The 20,725-nt window shown below is 42.2% G+C and overlaps 1 protein-coding gene across 9 annotated transcripts in view; it reads right to left on the bottom strand.

Moving 5' to 3' along the window:
* The window catches only part of ERBB4 (erb-b2 receptor tyrosine kinase 4), a 645,972-nt gene that overhangs the window by 483,214 nt on the left and 142,033 nt on the right, over positions 1-20,725 (bottom strand). Inside the window, exon 1 of one of the 9 annotated variants that reach the window (XM_049809089.1) lies at positions 11,815-11,905. The exons of the other annotated variants lie outside the window; for them this stretch is intronic. The gene's annotated coding sequence lies outside the window, so the exon portion shown is untranslated. Of the gene's footprint in view, positions 1-11,814; positions 11,906-20,725 lie in introns of those variants that run through there. 9 annotated transcript variants of the gene reach the window in all.

Below are 20,725 nucleotides of genomic sequence, written 5' to 3'. Positions count from 1 at the left end.
ACATCGGCGCTTCTGACAACCCCTCCTGCAGTATTTGCTAACATGAGCCACCTGACAGATCTCATGTTTTAATGGCATCGGCTCTTCTATGGGTAAGAGGAGCACGCAGCTAACAGGCAGTGTGCATGCACAGTCACAGCAGAGCAAGTGCCATTCCCCCTGGGGGGGCTGGGAGGGAAGCTGCTGCTGAACCCCACTTTCAGCTTCAGGAGAAGCATCCTCAGGCAAACACACAACCAGGGGACACATAAGCAGCAAACACTAGGTGATGCTTGTCCACACACCAGGTATGAACAGCAAAACTGAGTTATATTGCTTTGCATTAATACCACCTGCTTCCCCCCCACCACTTTGTTTTTGTTTTTTGGGGGGTTGGGGGGGTGTTAAATCAAAACAAACAGAAATCAAGTTCCCAAGTCCCCCACACATGCACAGGCTGACTACCCTCATACCCACAAAGAGCCCAATGTTTTCCACACATCAAAAACAACTTGGTAGCTACGGGGCTTATGCCATGTCCCATCACACACAATTGAGAAATGCTGTAGCTTTATGTTGCTTACACTCCCTCATAATATTGAGGACACACTGAAAATCAACTTGCCCAATAGATAATTTTCTTAACGACCAGAGCAAGGTCTATTAACTACAGAATCACAACAAAAAGAGCAATAGGTCCACTGAGGTAGGGGAGTGGGAGGAGGAGGACTTCTCCCAATATATGATCAATATTCAGACAAATTAGCATAGCGTGTTTCAGTAGGACTAGCTCTATATCCAAGAAGCAGAGCATGGCCCATTGATTTTGAAGCTCCTGGCCTGGCACAAGAGAGGTATTGTCCACTTCTGGATGCATCTCTTCTCTACACAGTGCAATGCCTTCTGAATGCAACAGGCAGAAAAAAAGCATATACTGGCGCAGTTACATCAATTACAGCATTTGTGTAGCAGTATCATGACTTGCTCTGGAAGGCTTGCAAAGGGCTAAAAGTCAAAAACATCTCACTAGGAAATTAATATTCAAACAGGTATTAAAGCACACATTAGCTATATACAGGAACTCCCCCTGCGCTTATCAGCAGCATTAGTCACGAGGCAGGGATGAGAAAAACTTCCCTGCAACAAAGCAAAGCAAGCCGGTGCTCCTCATGATCTGATTTGTTTTGACACAACTGCATTGTTGAACATTTGCCATTGTGCTTTTGTACGATGAGACATTTAGCACGCGGCACGCTGGGCTCGTGTACCCCCGCCTTCTCTGCCTGACATTACACTGCTGCTCAACGGCAAGCAAGCACTCTGAACAAAATGTTTAATTTGCAGGCACGTGCTATTCCCTTTCTGATTATCCATCTCCCCACACAATAAAATCCAGCTGATGCAGAACTCTACAAGTGCTGCCAAGTCAAACTGCAGGCAAAGGTTCATTTAGCATCACAGAAACACCTCTGAAATTCTCATTTATTGGATTCTGCTGCTGATCACATTAATTCCATCTCAAATGTCAAAATAAGATTAAAAAAAAGTTGCCTGATTAAAGGAGTGAGCAGCAAGGAAGGCTCTCTACATATAGTTTAAAACAAAAGATCTGTTTAAATGAAGTAACACTCTCCCTTTTCTGCATCTGCAGGCAAATGCAAACTCTTGAAACGAAGAGGCAATTATTTAGCCTGGGTAAATCAGCAAGAACTCAGTACTAAGATCAGCTGCTTTTTGTAGCTACAGTCCCCAATAAGAACTTTTCTGCAGTGTTTCATTCAGTCTTACTAAAATCAAAAGGAACAAACACCTGTCTTCCCAAGCTGATACCCACCTCGCACATCCTCCACGCCCCAAGTCCACTATAGCAAAACCTTAAGCATTTAATGCCGAGCTTTACTTTTGATGCACATATGACCAACCAAGCACAAGCCAGGGACTTTACCAAATAGGCAGCAACTGAACTCATTAGCTTGCTGGAACAGGCACCCACCATGTAGCCCACTAAAACATGAGAGGAAGAAACGGAAAGGGCACAAGTCTCCTTTGCTGACAATTTACTGGTTTCAGCATGCTCCAGACATCATTTTACTTATACCGTCATTTTACCCTGTACAGGTTTTCATTACTTTTTAATATATATTGGGCTACTGTCTTTGTGACCTGGAAAATGCAAGAAAATCTATTCCTGAGCAGAGACTGCTTGCCTCTACGCCAGTAAAATCTGCAAGACACAGCCCGTAAACATAGCCCACCACACATATACAGAGTGTAAATAAGCATTTTTTCAGATACATAAACATATAAATTTGCTTTGTATTTTATTATTCATGTCTTTGTTTTTACATGCATTAATAGATATTCCCTACTGAAAAAGATGTTTTACTAAGGTCAAGCCAGGAAGCACTACTATTAAGATAGTGCATCCAGCCACGATCTCTTCGTCTTCTGCATGTATGTTCTGATGCCCTCTGCTAATAATATCAAACCCATTTATAGGATTCATTTCCTTCTTCTGCAAGCAGGCTTTGCCCTAACCCAGGGCTGCACAGGAAAATAACCCCTGGCTGCTCAGTTTTCTCAGATGTACATTACTTCACTGCATGCACAAAAGTCCCCTTTTCAGCTTCCAGCTTGCAGGCAAAAGCAGTGTCCAGGTTTTGGCTGGGGTAGAGTTAATTTTCTTTCTAGTAGCTGGTACAGTGTTACATTTTGGATTTAGTATGACAAGAATGTTGATAACACTCGGACGTTTTCAGTTGTTGCTAAGTAGTGTTTATACTAAGACAAGGATTTTTCAGCTTCTCGTGCCCAGCCAGCAAGAAGACTGGAGGGGCACAAGAAGTTGGGAGGGGACACGGCCAGGGCAGCTGACCCAAACTGGCCAAAGGGGTATTCCATACCATGTGATGTCATGCCCAGTATATAAACTGGGTGGAGTTGGCCTGGGGGGATCGCTGCTCAGGAACTAACTGGGCATCGGTCGGCAAGGGGTGAGCAAGCGCATTGTGTATCACTTCTTTTGTATATACCAAACCTTTTAGTAGTAGTAGTGTAATTTTATTATTGTTATTATTATGATTATTATTTTCTTCCTTTTCTGTCCCATTAAACTGTCTTTATCTCAACCCTCGAGTTTTACTTTTTTTTTATTTTTTTTATTCTCTCCCCCATCCCCCTGGGTTGCGGGGAAGTGAGTGAGTGGCTGTATGGTGCTTAGTTTCTGGCTGGGGTTAAACCACAACAAGCAGGTGGACACAAATCTCTCTTGCATACAGAGTGCCTAACCAAGCATTTCTGAAGTAACATCTCTCGGAGGCTCTGCAGGACATTGATTGCACGTCACGTCCAAGACTTGGCTCCTCTTTCTTGGTGTGCCTGCTCAAGCCTTCTGTGCTTGCACCTCAGCTCAGGGATGTGAGAAGACAATGGAGAAGAGGGGGCTTTTTAGGCCATCTCAAACATCTGGACCTTGGGTACCTTCCACCAAAAATAACTTGCATTTGCATGAGTAACTCACACAAAATCAAAAGCGACCTTCCCAGCTCTGAAGAGTCAGTTTCAATAGGAATGAAGGCCCTCAACTACTCTGAGCAAGTCCCTGGTGAGGCAGATCATCAGGCTACACAATCTGCCTCACGTTTTTCTCGTGCACATGGAAACCTGCGAGGAGTCCTCTTCCCAGTGCTCCTAACAGGAAACCATTCCAGCACTTTGTGCTCTAGCCAGTTAAAAGCCCTCCTCTATTTTCCAGCCTAAATTGAATTATAAGTACTTTAAAGCAGATTTTTCTTCTCATAGGTATTTCTTATACAGCTCTTGCTTTATGATCACAAGTGAAATCAGACTTGTGCTACCAAAAAAGATGACAAAACTGTTCACAGAAAATACATAAACGAAGCTTCTATTTGAGTGCAAAACTCCCGTCCAAGTGATAGAATCATTGAATGGCTTGGGTTAGAAGGGACCTTAAAGATCATCTCGTTCCAACCCCCCTGCCATGGGCTTGGGTTGGAAGGGACCTTAAAGATCATCTCGTTCCAACCCCCCTGCCATAAGCAGGGTGACCTTCCACTAGACCAGGTTGCTCAAAGCCCCATCCAACCTGGCCTTGAACTCTTCCAGGGATGGGGCATCCACAACCTCTCTGGGAAACCTGTGCCAGTGCCTCACCACCCTCACAGTAAAGAACTTCTTCCTTACATCTAAATCTACCCTCTCTCAGTTTAAAACCATTACCCCTTGTCCTATCACTACACTCCCTGATGAACAGTCCCTCCCCATCTTTCCTGTAGGCCCCCTTTACGTACTGGAAAGTTGCTATAAGGTCTCCCTGGAGCCTTCTCTTCTCCAGGCTGAACAACCCCAACTCTCTCAGCCTGCCCTCACAGGGGAGGTGCTCCAGCCCCCTGATCATCTTTGTGGCTCTCCTCTGGACCCACTGGAGCAGGTCAAGTTCCTTCTTGTGTTGGGGGCCCCACAGCTAAACACAGTACTCCAGGTGGGGTCTCATGAGAGCAGAGTGGAGGGGGAGAATTACCTCCCTTGACCTGCTGGTCATGCTGCTTTTGATGTGGCCCAGGATGCAGTTCGCTTTGTGGGCTGCAAACACACATTGCCAGGTCATGCTGAGCTTATCAAGCAACACCCCCAAGTACTTCTCTGCAGGGCTGTTCTTGATCCGTTGCCCGGCCTGTATCTGTGCTTGGGATTGCCCCAACCCATGTGCAGGACCTTTGTGGACTGTACCACACAGCTTGGTGTCATCAGCAGACTTGCTGAGGGCATGCTCAATCCCACCACGCATGTCACCGACAAAGATGTTGAACTGCACCAGTCCCAATAACAGTCCCTGCGGAACGCCACTTGTCACTGCTCTTCACTTAGACATCAAGCCATTCACTGCAACTTTTTGAGTGTGACCATCCAGCCAATTCCTTATCCACTGAGTAGTCCACCCGTCAAATCCATGTGTCTCCAACTCAGGGACAAGGACATCATGCAGGACAGTGTCAAATGCTTTGCACAAGTCCACATAGATTTGTCAAAGTCAAAGGTATGCTTGTGGCAGCTCTAAAACAACCACCACTCAAAAAAGAAAAAAAAAAAAAGAAGAAAACAAGAAGAAAAATCAGATGCCAGAAGAACAATTCTGATCTCCTCAAAGAAGTTAACAGTGATACTCTGACCCTAATTTGGGATCATCAAGTTGTTCATGGGCTGAGGGCTTGCTCTCAGTACCAGGGTGAATTAAACCAGACTCTGAAGACTATACAGTGTCATCCTACCCATCACAGATACAGCATCTTGCATCCACATCTAGAACCCTGCTGCCTCTGCTCCTCTCCAGCCTATTCAAAATTAACCCCCTTCCCTCCCTCTCACCCATGTACAGCAAGGATCAAAGCAGGCCATCATCCAGACAGTTTTGACTAAATACATCTTATCACGGCAAAATAAAACTTCCTCTGTCATAGCTGCACAAAAACGCCTCAGGAAGTTACAAGTCATCCAACAAAAAAACCTCTGCATTAAACTGATTGATTGATTGCTGTCTTTGCCAATTAAGTACAATCAGAACTCCTGTATCTTTTAATATAACGATAACTGTGAACCACAGGGGCTTGAGCAACTCTTAACTTCTCTCACCTTCATATCCTATCTTACAGTAACCACTGAAGCAGCATTTACTGTATAGGAAACACAGAGCCATTGTGCTAATCGGTCCCGGCAGACCTTATGGTACGTTTTGCTGCAAAAGCGATTTTCAGTTTTTGCCTCCAACACCCAAGTGAATAAAGCATTTTCAAAATCATCTCACAACTCAAAAGACTAGGAGCTGGCAGCCTTTCCACTTCTTTCCTTTTCCCATTCTTTTCCCTGAAACACTTAAGCTTGGCCTGTCTCACTCCAAGAGCCAAAAAAGGCACTGTGAACTGCAGCAAGCATTTTGGTGGCTTCTCCGCTGACGTCTTCTCCCAGTCTGCCTTTTGAAATAAAGACGTGACACCAGAGAAGAGGTTGACTTTATCACCAGGGGGTTTGGGTAGCAGGGAGAGAAGTTCCCATCTGTAAGGACAAGGAGCTCTGAAAAACCTGGTCAACATGGGAACATGGTGGTGGACAAAGAAAAGAGCCAGACCCACCCAGTTTGCTCACAAGCTTTTTTACACAAGAGATAAAAATGAAGCAATTTTCTTCTTTTAAACATGCAATTACTGCACTCAAAGCAGTAAATTAGTTGGGTAAACACAGAACCCCCGCAAGACTGAAAATTTTCAGTGAAAAATAATGGTGTTTTAAAGTGTATCTGTCCACACTGCATTTGCAGTTGATTTTTAAACATTTCTGCTTCTACCAAAACAAGGCACTGCACTATTTGCCTTTCATGGTACAGCTACATTTCCCAGCTTTTTTCTTCCCCCCATACCTTCACTTCTGAGAAATATGGGTAGGTCAGGCAATGAAGTCAATGTTTTTCCTTCAGTCTTCCTCCAAGGGCCATCAGGACAATGTTCACATGCTTATCAATAGTCCTTGCAGTAAAGTCGAGAGTCACAATGAGAACAAAATATCCAGCCCAGGGGTCTGGCTTCTGTGGGAACGCTTACCAGAATATGGTCATCTAAACCTGTCCCTAGAGGTTTTTGCAATAAAGTTACTCCCAGAAACAAGAAAGTGGCATTTCTCCTAGTCTAGAAGACAAACGAAACAAAGCTGAAATTCAAGCTGTGTAGGAGCATATTGATTTCACCTTAACAAATCACTTTTTAAAATAAATCTTTTCCCGCTCAGACAAGCTGATATCACAAGACCTTCCATGCTCTGAAATGTGTCATTAGGGCTGGATTTGTCATAGCCATGTTTATCTTATAGACATTTTAGAGGAAGTCATAGATGTGCTTCCTACTGTGGTGACAGGAGCTATTTTCACTATAATGCTGTGATAATGCAACAGCACAGATCATTACTAGATACCACATTTCCAGTTATCATGTCTGGGAGCAGCTAGTCAGCTCTACCACAGACAGAAGCTTTCACTGGAATTATGCTGGCAGGAGATTGAACCTGAACAGAGGTGATAATATTATTTTCAAAACATTTTCACTTAAGCTGCCTACATGCACAATGCAGTTGAATTTAAAACAATATTTAAGGTTTAAAAAATAAGTGTTCCTTGAACATTCAACTATAGGAAGTCTATGGCTAAACAAAACTTAGATAAATTTATCTTTATTTTATGTTAATAAAATGACAGCAATAATGCCCATGTTACTGGTAATTGCTAACAACCCATGCCTAATTTATTGACCTAATGCTTAGATGCCAAAGTGACAGATACCCGATCTGTGCCTTGGAGCCACCAATAGTAGATGGAGTAACCGGCGATTTGTAGTCTATATGGGAAAGTCTTTCGCAATTTTAGTTTCAGAGAGAATAGATCAGCTTTGGTATATTTTGGAAAACTATAAAGTTTTGCACTTAATTTTTAAAAGGTCAGATAGGCACCACCTTCCTAGTAGGAAAACACCCTGTGTTACATGTGGCAGTTGCATTAATTACCAACAGCAGGGAAATCGAGGCAGGTATCCCAGGACCCTGGCAAGCCTTGTGATGCCTGTACGTATGACTGTAGCAGGGGTAGCTCAGGAAACCCAGCCAGAAGAGACAATGTTTGTACAGGACTACCTTCTCACGGCGGTAGCATCAACAGGGGAGAAGCCCTCATTAGCACACTATGCTTCCATGCTCGCTCCCATTTGAACCTCAGCCACAAACAGACTCTCTCTTCTTCATGGAGCGTTTTGGCCAACACCACAAGCACATGGGTGCCACAAGTCAGCAGCTCTGTGTACAACACTGGAAAATACTCAATTATTCTCATTACCTCTTCATCAGGTCCTTTGTCTTTGCTTAGTGGGCTTGGAAGAGAGTAAGCCCTGTGTGTCATTCAGAGCATGACTGCTTTGCTCTGGCTGTTTTTCTGTGCCTCACATAATGCCCTTCTTTATGAGGAATACTTTCTCTTTTCTTTTTAAAACATTCTTACAAGTACCAAGAAGTAGAGGGAGAACAATCCTCTAATTTAGCCCTGACTGCAGAAATTGTTAAGACTTGACTGGTACTCAGAGCATGCAACCAACAGATAAACTTGTCTCATCTGCAATACCCACGTTAATTTTCATATATATTGCTGGAGAAAGAGAGAGCGAGCCATCTTAGCACATTTCAGGTAGCTGCTACCAAACTATACCAGATACCTGGTTTCTCTTTTCTCATGGTAAAGTTTGAGACTCCCCCACTCACAGTACAGCCAACAAGCCCAATTGTTCTGACACAATCCTTGCTCAATCCTTTTGGAAGCATTTATTTTTATCAGTAGATAGAAATTAAAATTGGTGCATCAATTAGTCCTATCTGATTATCTTGAAATTCTTCTCCCTGGAAAACCAGCAGAGAAACAGAAGTCTCTTACAACATGGCCATAAAACACAAAATAAATAAAAATCAAGGTCAGCCTTTTCCAGGCTGCTAAACTGAGCCTGCAGATGGAAAGAAATAAATGTTCAAGAAATATTTCTCATCATCTCCTAGACATAGTAGGGAACGGTTCCCTGCCCCAACAGGAGCTTTACCTTGGCAGGATGTAAAGCCATCACTGGCACACTGCCACAGGACTCTGCTATCCTCTCTCCCCTTTGCAGAGCCGAGGAAAGAAATATCTAAGGTTGGCTTGAGCCTCAGGGAACTCATGGGAGCCCCTTGTAAACAGATATCCCAAACACTGCCTCTGCAGTAGAGGATTTTTAACTTCCAAAGGAAAAAAACAAACCAACCAAGAAAAAAACACACACACACCCCCAAAAAACAGGACAAAACCCCAACCTTGCAGCCCTTTTCATTGCAGACCCTGTGACACATATAAAGGCATGTCCATTTATACCACTAAAAGGAAGCACCTGAGAGCCGTGCCCTGCAGAGCATCCCAGAAACAACAGCCCTGCCAGCAAGCCTTGCTTCCTCAAAGCCTGCAGCACTGAAGAGCTACCCCCAACCCTTTCCCCAGCCCTCTTGGCTCTCCCCTTCTGCCCTCCCCCCCAGATAGGCTCCTTTTCTGCTTAATTTTTTGTTTTCACTATTTATTTAATTTAATTTCATAGAAAAGCTAGGTCATAAGCCATCTGATGACTTTGTAAATGCAAAGGGCCAATGTTGTGGAACAGACAATCTAATGACATAGTGTTTAGTGTTCCCTAAAGTGGGAGACAGATGAAGAGAAATGGTGAACCAGCAACCTTAGCATAATTAAGACAAGCCTGAGTGCTTGCTGTAGTGCCATTACATTAATCTCACATCGGTGGCACCTGGCTAAAATTTATGAGATACGTAAAAAGGGCCTTTCTGACTGACCTTGATAAGACAGTGTTATTTATCACGTGAGGAGCAGGCAAGGATGCTCCCTGGTGGGAGGGGGTGGACAAGAAACAAGCTAGGAAGCAGATGAGAAGCCATGGACTAAAATCTGCTTACACCTAAAATTTTAAAAAACGGTACGCCTGTACAGTAGTTGCATCTGGCAACTATAATCAATCAATACAATTTTGTATTACTAGAACACCAGAGAAGATAGCAGTGGAGCAACCCAGGCATTTGGAATAGCGCAGCCTTGTGAAATCGAAAATCAAAGCAGGCAGATTTTTCAAACTGGCAGATTTTTACATCCAAGAATCCACTCTTACTTTTCAAAATTCTCTTATCGTGAAATAAAATGAAACTTGTACATAAAATAGTGGCCTCATGTTGGAAAAGTATCTTTGCACTAAAATTATATAGTGCATATAACAGCACAAAGTAAGTATATGATAATTTGATGCATTTCATGATGTCCTAGAAGTACCAAAAAACTGAGGAGGATAAAACTTTAAGACAAATATTTACTTCCTACAGAAAAAAAATCCATATGAAGCCTCAAAGCATTGCAATAAAACAACTTGAGAGTCCCCAGGAGCCTGCAATAGCCAGTGACTGTTGACTACAGACACTGACTGTATGCAAAGCTGGACCCGAGATCTCAAAGCACCTCCCTGCCAAAACAATACCTATCTTTCTATTTCACAGAATGAACTGAACCAGAGGTTCACTCCTCAAGGGTGTCCATCCAGTGCAGGATAAAGATTAGACATTATGTTTTTAGAGAAAACAATCTGTAAAACAACTGAAGGGGTCTAGGCCAAGCTTTTTCCTACCCAGTAAAATAGAGCTTTAATATTGGGTTCTGAAAGACAAAAGTTTGCAAAAACACCATTATTTTGGCCAGTGCATTTTCAGATTTCAGAGAGGGCTGTTTAAGTAAAGCCTTTCAGACAAGGCATTCATAAATAAGAGCACACATTAAGAAGCCTAAGTGCAAGGAGCAGGAGTTGCTCTTTATATCTGGTCTGAAGCATTCACAAGATCTGCAATATGTATGCTCTTGTTTGGTCACAGCATGAAGCAACCGATCCTACATCAACACAGGAACACTAGCAGAGGGCAAGCAAGACAAATTATTCATTGCACTGAGTTCAGAGATGGTAATTTCTTCTAAGAAACTGTCATTGGACAACTCCGGCTCTTCCTAAAAACCAGAAATGAAAACCACCAAGCCTTATTTCTTAAGCACTAATATTTTTATCCACATTTTTCCAGCAAATAGATCTATTTGTTGTTGTGAGAAATGTAATTGTAGTGAAATACCCTCAGACATTTTGAGTTGCTGCTTTGCATTCTTCAGCTAAAACCCAAGAAACAAGAAAATAATTTGTCAAAGGCTCTGCTAGGACTGAAACAAGGTAAAAGGATGTGTGAGTTTTATCCTTCTGCAGTCAATCACAAGCTTGGTGACAGTTACTAGCAAAGTGGTAACATATGCTAAGGCTTCTGCCAAATTTACGCTGCACAACTAGCATTGTCCACTTCTATAATCAATTATTATTACAGCAAGAGATCTGTCAGATTCACCACATAACAAGTTTCAGCTTCTTACCTGGAGATTCTTTCTTCCCTGCCATTCAAGCACAGGCACCCTTCCACAAATAGAGTTTCTTCAGAGGATGCTGCCCCAGGACTTGAAAAAAGTGAGTGCGTGACCACCATACACCAGAGATCTCCTCTCTCCACCAGTATCTTCCCCTCAGTCACCAGACTCGCACCTCAGCTGCTCGCTAATGAAACCCTAGGCCCATTGAAGCCTCTCTGAAATACACAAGCTCTCCTTTCTCTTTCCATTAGATAGCAAAGAGAGGGGATCAGAAACATCCCTGTGCTTTTATTGTCAGTGCCAAAATGCAGACCTTTCATTTTTAAACTGTAATCAAATGAACGTGAAAGTCAATAGTTTCCCACAGACCTTTCCAAACACAAGGAAGCTGCTCTGATGCAGCAAAGACAACAAAACTACATGTGACCCATACTTGTCAGAACACTAATCTGGAAAAAAAGAATGTAATCCATTTCTGATGGGTAACTACCACACCCAGGCCAGGTTACTTTTCCCAAGGAATGCCTTTTGCACAGATGAAATAAAAAAACCCACATGATTTTGAGCCTTGCAGCAGTATTACTCCAGGAAAAGGACAATGTTGTAACTTGAACTTCTAACTTGAACTTCTAAGCAGCACGGATTTTCAGCATCACAACAAAACCACTAAGTTACTTTAAAAACAAACAAACAAAAAATCACCTCCTATAGACCAGTTCATTATGGGGCACATGTTACATCCCAGTCTGTATTCTTACCTATGCAAAGGTGGTATTGAGATGTCGGGAGCAGAGGGGTGAAGAAAAAACAATTACCTAGATCCTACAAAGCTAAGGGTCTGCTCCAGATCATCTTCTGGGGGAACCTGTCATTCCCAGTGCCTACAGAGGGAGATGAGGCACATCAGCTCATGGTGGCTGGGACTGGCCCTCATGAATATCTTCTTCCCAATGTCTTCCACCCTTCAGTTTTATTCTGCATCAAAACAAAAGTGTTTTGAAATCTTCAGAGAGGAAGAGAACAGTACGTACACTCATCCTTGCCAGGAACCCATACCTCTGACACCTCAGGGGCCTAGCCAACATCTAAAAGACAGTCAAGTGCCTACTTCAAATCAGTAAGATTTGGTAGCTGGGCGAGAGCCTGGCTCCTCTGGGACCAAAGTGTGTTGTCCTCTGCTTTCTTCCCACATGTTTTAAGGGTAAAGGGAGGAAATGGGGGACAATTTGCTGGAATAGCCCTGTAAACATGACCTGCACCAAGCTCACCCCAGGCAGCATGAGGGAGCCACAGCCTGCAGCTGGAGAGCCATCTCCCCTATCCCACAGCTCTGGGACCCAGCATGGGCTCCTGGCTCCTCCTGGCGCAAACCGCAATGTCTTTCATCAAATAACACTCCCTGTGGGATAAAATAATACTACCTACCAGAGTCAGCATCTCTGAGCAAACAAGACAAGACTACAGCGTGTTTTTCTGTTGAAACTAGAGTTACATTGTCAAGATGTTTCACACACTCAGAGAAACCTGCTCCTACCCGATCTGACTTTCAGAGTCAGTGGAATTGGTTTCAGACAGAAATTTGTGCTCAAATTTCAGGGAAAAGCCCTGAGACATGGCATTCCCTTCTTCCTGCTTCACCAAACCCTCATAACAAGGCTTTATGGTTCCCTCTGAAAAATGACACTTTGTCAGGTAAGCCAGCATGGCTTCTAGTCCCAACTCTTACATGCTTATAATCCCAGCTCTGCTGTCAAAACAAAGAGGACAGTTCTCCCATTTTAAATATAACCCAAAAAGCACAAGGGTTTTTCTGATCCCTTCCAAGTACAGACATCATTGTGCAACACCCACCAGCAAAATTCAAACAAGACTCACCTGTTTCCAGTGCAAAGAAAGAAAAACAACAAAAATAACCCCAAATCTCGGTTTGCCAAAGATGGTAACAACTGAAATGCTGGCCTGCCCTGAACTAGCCTATAAATGTAAAATCACAACGAAGTTACTATGTTATTTCTTATCCAGAATTTCTTAATACCAGAGAATTTCTTAAGCTAGGTTTGAAAAAAGAAGTTATGAAGACTAAACAAAAATTATTTAAGTACCTCACCAACTGATTTGTTAATGATTTTGCAAGTTTTCTTATAATAAATTAATTTTAATCAAACCCCGTTCCCGCTGAATTTAGGGACTGACCTTTGTCAATTAAATATATGCAGGTTTTTATTCAAACGGGTATTGCTTCCTTCACCTGACAACAGGAACCTACAAAAGGCAGTAAGTGTGCCAAATGCAGCAAAAATGGCAAAGATACCACAGCTGATTGCATGACACGCAAACAGGATCCTTTACGTGCCAAGTTTATAGAGTCTTCCCTTGTGCCAACAGCATCATTTTCACCTGATCGCTCTCCACAGGGGTGCTTTCCTCCCATGCACACATGCCTGCGGGGAACAGTAGAGACCTAAACTGTCTTGTCTTCCCCAGTGCCGCTCTCTAGGCTTCCTCCCGCTGCTGGAAATACTTTGGCCAAAAACTGTTTTTAAACTGGTGTCTGAAAGAAAGGCTGAACAGCAAATGGAAACATTATACTGTGATGAAAAAGTGTATCAGAGGAAGATACCATGAATAGCAAACTGCAACAAAGAAGAACTGTTTACACATAAAAGGAGTTATCAAAGTTGCCATTCAACGTGTGTTAATCAACAGGTTTGGATAAGACTAAGTCCTTCTCACGGGATAGGCTCCATCGGACCTTCCAATTTAAATAACCTTGTTTATAACTCCTATTCATTGCTGCACAAAGACTCCATTTTCACTCTTGCTCTCCCTCTCTCTTTGTTGGTGCTGTTTACTCCCAAGCCTGTCTCTGAACTCTCTGTCTAATTAGCTGTAGATAGATCTGCTGCCCTGTTTCCACAAACATTTAATTCTGCCGTCAGTCCCATTTACATTACGGCATGTTGCATTGTCTTTTACCAACCTAATTTTGTTTGAGTGAGTGTAAATCCCATTAAGCAGTCACTATATACCTATTGGACTGTGGCATATAAACTCAAAAACCTTCCTTATTTACAAGAGAGAACATAAGGCCCAATTCATAAAGGATTTCTAGGACATTGCAATTTGTGCTTTCTCCCAAACTACAGAAAATTCTTAAAGCCTGCAAAACTCTCTTCTTCAAGGTAGTATTGTTGAACTGCCCAAAACTCGACATGTTCCAACCACTACATAACCGACAATAATGCTTTTATAATTCTAATGAGTCCCCCAGGGAGTCCTCACTAATTAGAGCAGTGATTTAAAGTTGTCATTACGAGTTGCTCTATGTCTACCCTGGAATCTACTTCATTTTTTTCTTTGAAAAAGAATACTTGGGTAAGCTGCCCAACTGTAACGAAACGAACCCTGACACACCACTCTTTTTCCTAAGCTAACTACCATAGCATGAGGAAAGAAAAGCCTGTGTGAAACTTATGGAGGTGATCAATACAGTTTTGAAGTTTCACCTGGAGTGAACTCTCATTCAAAACACAATCTCCGTTTTGCCAAAAATCTTAACGGCTCAGCTGGAGTCAACTCTTGTCTGAGTTTTTCCTCAGGAAGGGAAACGTTCCCTGCTCTATTAACACAGGGCAACCCAGGACATTCCCAAAGTGCCAAGCCCAACCTGGTCATGACCATTTCCTCTATTAGAGGCCAAACCAGCAGCAATATTTTGCAATATGCCAGAGTCCACAACCTGTACAACCTCCAGCTGCCTTGTCAGTCCTCACTGTGCTGGCCTCAGACAGAAAGGTGACATTAAGTCCTTTTATGGACAGTGCAAAGGTCCTTCCCAGCAAAGCCCCAAGCTTGGCTGCTGCACCACCACGTGGTATCAGCAGCCTAAAACTGCACTGAATAAGTGAATGAGTTTCTGCTTTTTAGTATCATACGGATGCTTGGCGCTGGATGCCAGCAGCAACTTGGGAGTCTGAAGCACTCCTTAATCAACAGTAAGGCACTGTATACTGCATAGCATACCTAGAATAGAGCAAAACCTTGGCTGAGGTGAGGAGCACATGCTATCAAGCTGCCACTCCATACCTGGAGAGAGTGGAAAGCACGGAAAATTATTAAATGTAATACTATACAAAAATAAAGTCCTCTGCAGGGACAGATCAGTGTAATTTAATGGAACTACACCAATTTATATAAAAGTCTTGCCCAGCAAGTTCCAAGCCCAAACAGCAATAATATTGCTGCCAGAGTAGTCTGAGAGAACTGGTTTCATCAGCTGACACTCTCCTCACACTGTAGCAAATCTCCAAATCAAAACTCAGATGCAGCTAGAGATAAAATATTCACATAGATAACGAAGAAGTTCTGGGTACTAAGAAATTCACTTTGGTCCCAAAGACAGCACAGGGGTTTTTCTTTTGCGATTTTGTCCCATTTAAAAAAACAAACAAACAAACGAACAACAAAAACTGCCCAGTGCTAGTCAATTAAAATTGTAAATTTTATTAAAAAAAATTTACTATGGCCACTGAAATAGATAAATAAGTCCCAATTAGCTGCACCAAAAATTAGATGAAAAGACAATTTCAAGTTGAATTAATTGAACAGCTTTTCCAGGGGAGAAAAAAAATAAGGTATTGTAAAGTTGCCAATATGTTTCATGTAAATTATTTTTAATTTTCTAAATACTGAAACTTTAAGGTATTTTTCATAGCTAATTGTTGGTTTGTTGGGGGTTTTGGTGGTTTTCTTTGGTTTTTTGTTTAGAAGCTAACATATTTAAGGAAAAGGTAAAATAAAAGGATTCATTCACTTCAGAATGAATTGGCATCAGAAAATAACCCACTCTTAAAATTAAGTAAACTTTTCCTTGGACACTGAACAGAAATTGCATTGCTCATCCACTGTGTGCTCAAAAAGCCAGAACAGCGAGCATTTAAGACATTGTTATTTTTGAGTACCCAAGTAACAAGCAATAGGACAAGAGGAAACGGCCTCAGGTTGTGCAAGGGGAGGTTTAGATGGGATATTAGGAAAAATTTCTTCACTGAAACGGTTATCAAGCATTGGAACAGGCTGCCCAGGGAAGCGGTTGAGTCACCATCCTTGGAGGTATTTGAAAGACATGTAGATGTAGTGCTTAGGGACATGGTTTAGTGGTGGACTTGGCAGTGCTAGGTTAAACATTGGACTTCATGATCTTAAAGGTCTTTTCCAACCTAAACAATTCTACGATTGTGCCACTTAGATGCATGTTCTTATTAATCTTCATTAAGAGTAAGCAGCACAACTCCTTTCTGAATAAAAGCTTAGGAGAAGTGCTTTCATGATCTCTGCCATCACTTAAACGATCTGAAAGGATGATGATACAAGTTGGAACAAAAACTGCCATGCCAGTAAGTATACCAGAGAAGTGTACCCATTTGCTAACGATTTTGTCTATGGCTCATGTGCAATCAGAAGTACCATCACGTAATTAAACCAAATGGAACATATAGTTTTCAATGTAGATAGAATATTTCACTTCAACATTAGAAATAAGCAAACAAGCTCAAGTTTTGCATCCATGTCCACACTTACTTCAGGCTACCCTTTGCCTAATCTTGAAGCAGAGAACACAAAAGGCAGATAACACCTCCAGGTGTACTGTAAAACCTGCATTTCCGTGGCAGACTGCTAATTTCCTTGCCACATATGCTCTAATTTTGGATAATGGCCTGACTTGAAATTACAGCTCACATTTGATGGATCTAGCTGATCAGCATTTCCCCCCTGTTCATACTGCCGGAAGCAGGCAGGAGTAAAATGGAAAAGAGAAATGGGAGGGAAGGTCATTTCACCTGCAGGATTCCCAGGTGACTCAAACACACACTTGCCCCCTAACTGGCTCCCCTGGCCCCCATGCCCACTGCTCAGCTTGGGAACAAGCGAGTATTTATTAACTCCTACCTGTGGTTGACAACTCTCCCCACTTTACCAAGACTACAGCACATTTTCATACTCTACTGCACAAAGGTCCTCATCTGCTAAATGATTTATCGGGACTCCAAAGCACATCAATGTCAATCCCAACACTAATTGATTGTTAATGTCCAAACAGGCTGTTGATTGGCACTAATTTGTTAGCTATAGATTACCAAATCCTTTGGGATAGTAAATCACTGATGTACTTTACTGTGTTGTACCAGCCCAAAGTCTTGAAAAGGTTACCTAACCCTGACCCAGACTTCAAAAATGTTATTCTTAAAGAGGCAGTTGGTCAGTCAAGTAATACAGCAAGAGATGTATACTGGAAATCTTAAAGAAATATATGTCAATGCCTCTAAAAGCAGATTTAAAAGCTGTTTTTACATGCTATCTGCAGCTCCCTGTGACGCAAATGCAAATGAAATTCGATGCCACGGTCAAACCCATCCCCACACATCCCCTGTTGAAATATTCAAGAATCCACAAAAATTGAAACCTACAACTTCTATAGCAGTTTCTACAGAGCCACGTAACACACAATATAGCTCACAGTGATATCCTAAATCTGCTGCCCCCCCCACTGTAGATATGAACTTTAATGCTGATTTCACCTAAAACGAAGTTGAACTACTGCTATCTGCTTGTATGTCATGTGAAATGAAGAACTTCATAGTATATTCAAGCAGGAGTTTTTGCCATTAAACAGTTACCCAGCCCAATGAGATTCTCATCTTTGGGGGTAAACCCTCATGACAACAGCAGATAATATTGTAGGAAACATCCAAAGGAGAGCTTTTCTCTATAGTCCCAATTTGGAAAATAACTTAACTTGAATGGCTCTTCAGTCTACCTTTTGTTACCATTAACCTCAAAAAATAGCACAAAAATTTAAAAGGTAACACCTAAATAGTTTGAAGCTTCAGTTAACTGAAATCCTGCTACATGGGACTGGGATCAAGAGACCCTTCTCTGTCATCCTGTGAATATTTTAAGCATCATGTTGCACAGACATACATGTGTTCCCCATTCCAAGACAAAGCGAGCTGCTCCCCAGACACAGACAGTGAAGCTTTCCTCACAGAAGAGATCAGGAATAAAGCAAGTGTGTGATTTCCCAATGCTCCCCTGGTAGGGTGATGTTTCCTCCCTCCCAGTGCCCACACATTGCCCCGGTTGGTTACCTCTACACAACCCAAGAGCATTATTCTATGACAAACGGTATTCTGCCTTATTTAAATTACGGCTTTAAACACAAACACAAAACTCCAGTTTTTCTGGTCTAGTTGCTTGGCATCAATAAAAGCTAGTCCTAATCCCATCACCACTTCTTAGACTCTGTATCTGATGTCATAAACCAAAATACATTTCAAAGGCTTTCTGCACAGCAGTTTGTTCACAGCAAAGTCAGTGAAGCTCTGATAGAACAGTAAGAAATTATGGACCTCATATTTCCTATGCTTTGGAAAAATAAAACTTGAAATACTAAGTTTCTGATGTGAAAAATGTTTCATCTACCAACAAACATAGCTTTCAGCTTTCCACCTCAGACCTTTCCTGCCTATATTCCAGAAAACGTTTGGGGTTGTGTTGGGTTTTTTTTTTCCCCAAAAGCATCTGAAGTTCTACTTCATCCTCTGTTCTTTTATCCTTGCTATCATCTACATATAATTTATACTGTCACTATACATTGTGTCTCTACCATGATTCTTGAGGGTTTTTTCTGCTAAGTATTAAAGTTAAAACTTTCAAAATAGACACCTTTCTGTGATCCTCGCTCATTCTCTAACTTTAAAGAAAAGCGTGTTTTGCCAATTGCCTTTTTTTTTTTTTAAATCCACATTTGTGCAGATGCAAAGTAGAGGGTACTACAAGGAGAGAACCATACTCTGCAGGCTGCACATGTGCACATCGCACAACTAGGAAGAAACTCTTTGGTTACACTCATACAGCTAAAAAAGAAAGGTCAGCAAGTGAATAGCCAGGAGGGCGTAGTAGGGTGCTAAGTCTTGGAAACCTCTTAGAGGCTGCCTTTTAGCAGATTGATTTTCATGTGCCTTCAGGCTGACACAAAGCCACGCGTGAGAACCCCTCTCAGTTACCCAGTGAACTGGGTCATGTGTGACAGTATTAGTTAGATGGTCTTAGGATGTGACAGCAGAGAGGGAACCAGCTGTCCAAGGCTAATGTGCCATCTGTGCCTAAAATACTCTGCCAATTGTGTTGGCAGAACATAAAAAGTGCGTCCCTTTATCATGCTATAAATCATGAACAGGTCTTGCACATTGTGAACTAAATGCTGATATACTGAGTGGCCCGGATGCTTCATTGACTTCCAGCCTTTTGAGTGTGACATTTGGTGGTATGACCACCGCAGAGGTCATTAGCTACAAACTTAAAGCACAGAGCAGCATGAACAACTCCCCAGGTGACAGGTCCATGGTTTACTGCCATCCAGGAAAGCATTCAACAGTCCCATTTGGTAAGGGGTTTAATGACTTGGGACAAAGGAAAAGAAGAAGCATCCATGGCAGAACAAATTATTATGGATTTCATTATATTTTCGTTACTCCTGAGAGACTTGGCTGAGTATTTTTCCATCTTTCTAGTTACAATCATAGGCAAAGACACCCATACTGTCTTCTCACAACTGGTGTTTTGGTGGAACAGCCATCAGTCCTGCAATGAGGGCCTTGAGCCTGGGTTGGCTGGACTCAGCTTCTGGACAACTGTAAAGCTCAGGTAAGCAGAATTTCACATACTCCATCATGTTCTTCTACCAAAGCCTTACCAGTCCTTAGTCCATGCAGGTCAACATGCATATTGGAAAGCCCTGTGGTACAGCTGAGAAAGCAGTGACAGCAGAGGCCAAGCAGCACCACCACTTACTGAAACTATCATTACACAGCAGCCTCTGCACCAGGTCAGAAGAAAGCACCTGCTAGCCTTTGGCTGGACTCTAACCACAGCTGAAATAGATGCCTACAGAGGACTAAGAGCATGGCAAGCAAACACAGCTCTCCCTTCACAGTAGCCTCCCAATGAATCCCAGCCTCTGGAGCCAGACATGGGTTTGCACACATCTTTCGTTGCCGTGTTATGGTGTGTGATCACAACCTTCCACCTGACTCTTAGCATGTAATTGGCATAATCTGTAATATGATGCACAGATCTTTCAGACCACAGAAATGCTGTGCCTAGGAATTCACTTTGAGTTGCCAATGGAAACAAAAAGGAGGAAGAGACCAAAAACTGAGATCAGTTTCTATGAGACAGCCTCCTAATAAACAGCCACTGAGTGGGGCAAAGAAACAAGATACTGCTACCTTTTCGATTGCCATGGTACATTAGATAGATAACCAAATAACATTTACATCCAGAATGAACCACATTTTATGGCATTGTCCTTGCAATTAACAATGCCATAAAATATAGGACCAAAATCACTGATCCTTAACTGGGAAGTACTGAATATCTGACTGGTTGGCCCATCTGTCCTTTTTTATTATTATTATTTTTTAGTTTGCTGATAGTGTAATGTCATCTCTTTTCCCCACTTTAAATAAGGAAACAACACAAAGTAGTTCAAAAGTAAGTTTGCAGTATTAATTAACTCTTGCTTTTAACAACAAGAAATAGTTTGATGTATTTTGTAAGTGGTTCCCTAATCCTCCTTGTCTTTCTACGTGCAGAAGTGAGAAGTGATCAAACTCAAAGGAACACATTTTCTTTACACCCTTGGAAGCTAAACAGCTCTACAGC

The sequence above is a fragment of the Accipiter gentilis genome, chromosome 1 (assembly GCF_929443795.1).
Source record: "Accipiter gentilis chromosome 1, bAccGen1.1, whole genome shotgun sequence".
NCBI classification, from domain to species: Eukaryota; Metazoa; Chordata; class Aves; order Accipitriformes; family Accipitridae; genus Astur; species Astur gentilis.
This window is presented reverse-complemented; position numbering and strand designations above follow the sequence as displayed.